The following is a 2,834-nucleotide window of genomic DNA, read 5'->3' on the forward strand; positions in this document are numbered from 1 at the left end:
TGAATTTGTTTGCTAATTATAAGGGTTTTTGGCTTTGTCAAATATCCAGAGACTTAGGTGAAGTCAAGACAACAGGCTCTGCTAACGAAATACTACGCCTTCCACATCGCTGGCAACGGGTTCTACACAACGCTGGTGACTACTTTGAAGTACAGTAACAGGTGCAAACATATAACTCTTTTGTATCGGTTGTGAATAAATAGTTGCCACTATTTAAGTTCCAACCCTCGTATGTTGCAGCCGTCGTACAAACAGGAATCCGGAATGAGAGATATTATTATGAGGAAGTAAATGTAACAGCATGAGCGGCAGCCACAGCCAAGTACCGAATCTACACTACTGGCCATTAAAATTGCTACACCAAGAAGAAATGCAGATGATAAAGGGGTATTCATTGGACAAATATATTATAGTAGAACTGACATATGATTACATTTTCACGCAATCTGGGTGCATAGATCCTGAAAAATCAGTACTCAGAACAACCACCTCTGGCCGTGATAACGGCCTTGATATGCCTGGGCATTGAGTCAGGCAGAGCTTGGATGACGTGTACAGGTACAGCTGCCCATGCAGCTTCAACACGATACCACAGTTCATCAAGAGTAGTGACTGGCGTATTGTGACGAGCCAGTTGCTCGGCCACCATTGGCCAGACGTTTTCAGTTGGTGAGAGATCTGAAGAATGTGCTGGCCACGGCAGCAGTCGAACCTTTTCTGTATCCAGAAAGGCCCTTACAGGATCTACAACATGCGGTCGTGCATTATCCTGCTGAAATGTAGGGTTTCGCAGGAATCGCATGAAGGGTAGAGCCACGGGTCGTAACACATCTGAAATGTAACGTCCACTGTTCAAAGTGCCGTCAATGAGAACAAGAGGTGACAGAGACGTGTAACCATGCCTTCACGCCGGGTGATACGCCAGTAACGCGATGACGAATACACGCTTCCAATGTGCGTTCACCGCGATGTCGCTAAACCCGGATGCACCCATCATGATGCTGTAGACTGAACCTGGATTCATCCGAAAAAATGCCATTCGTGCACCCAGGTTCGTCGTTGAGAACGCCATCGCAGGCGCTCCTGTCTGTGATGCAGCGTCAAGTATAACCGTCGCCGTGGTCTCTGAGCTGATAGTCCATGCTGCTGCAAACGTCAACGGATTGTTAGTGCAGATGGTTGTTGTCTTGCAAACGTCCCCATCTCTTGACTCAGGGATCGAGACGTGGCTGCACGATCCGTTACAGCCATGCGGATAAGATGCCTGACATCTCGACTGCTAGTGATACGAGGCCGTTGGGATCCAGCACGGCCTTCCGTATTACCCTCCTAAACCCACCGATTCCATATTCTGCTAAGTCATTGGATCTCGACCAAAGCGAGCAGCAATGTCGCGATGCGATAAACCGCAGTCGCGATAAGCTACAATCCGACCTTTATCAAAGCCGGAAACGTGATGGTACGCATTTCTCCTCCTTACACGAGGCATCACAACAACGTTTCACCAGGCAACGCTGGTCAACTGCTGTTTGTGTATGAGAAATCGGTTGGAAACTTTCCCCATGTCAGCACGTTGTAAGTGTCGCCACCGGCGCCAAGCTTGTGTGAATGCTCTGAACAGCTAATCATTCGCATATCACAGCATCTTCTTCCTGTCGGTTAAATTTCGCGTCTGTAGCACGTCATCTTCGTGGTGTAGCAATTTTAATGGCCAGTAGTTTAGGACATTTACAACTGTCCCCGCTAGCCGCAGTTGTCGTCCTGCTGCTGCAGCAAGAGTGAGGCGCTTCTGTGGCACTGGAGTACTGCGAGTCAACGGCCTGGGACACTCATCAACCTTCGGGAATTTTCTGCAGTTTGACGAACTATCACGTGACGACCATCGGCCATCCGTCACTGGCCGTTGTTCGAGACATTTCCGTGTACCACAGAAACGCTTCAGCCCAAGACAGCTGCATTTAAACTGGACAGTCATCTCATCGTCGTTGAACAGCTGGGCATGGCCAGTCGTGTGACACCCAGCCTGTACCAGTCAGCAATGTTCCGAATATGCTCCTGTCACCACCGTCGTCGAGGCTCAAACTTTTCTCTGTCACCTGACCACGCGGGTGCTTGGGCAGCTCACGACTCTACTGGCTTCAGGAGACTACAATGCTGGGAACCAGCCATCCCCACTTCTACCGAGGTTCAAACGGAGGACTCCTTTAACCTGGAGCGATACGCAGTCTACTGTTTCTGTGATGACAGCAGCGGACGTGGGGTGTACCAGCCAAGGGCCGATGAAGTGAGACTTCCATGCCGCATCAGAAGCAGTGACAGCACAAGGCCTGTGCTACTGCTGACAAGATCGGTCTGGGAAGTCTGCAAACTGGGAACCTTATGTTGGCGGATTTGCTGCGCTCACTGTGGATCAGGACTAGGAGGATTGAAGACTGATGAGTGTAAATAAACAGCAATAAGTGGTTTCTTGTTTCCACAAGCTGCCTTCTTATGGATCAAGACTGTCAGTTGGATGTAGGATTTCTTTATTTCCGAAAAGTATTTTACTCAGTACCAAACCTACGAAGTACGATCATATGTGGTATCAAGCGAAATTAGTGACTGGATTGAGAATTTTTTGGTTGTGAGGACACAGCATGTCATCCTGAATGGAGAATCATCAACATATGTATAAGTAACATCTGGTTTGCCCCAGCAAAGAATCCTGGGAGCCTTTCCATTCATGTTGATGACCGTGAAAACGATATTAATCGTAACGTCAGACTTTTTGCAGATGATGCAGTTATCTGTAATGAAGTAGGACTACAATCTGAAAGAAGCTGCACAAATATTCA

This window comes from Schistocerca cancellata, chromosome 2 (assembly GCF_023864275.1).
Source record: "Schistocerca cancellata isolate TAMUIC-IGC-003103 chromosome 2, iqSchCanc2.1, whole genome shotgun sequence".
Taxonomy (NCBI): Eukaryota; Metazoa; Arthropoda; class Insecta; order Orthoptera; family Acrididae; genus Schistocerca; species Schistocerca cancellata.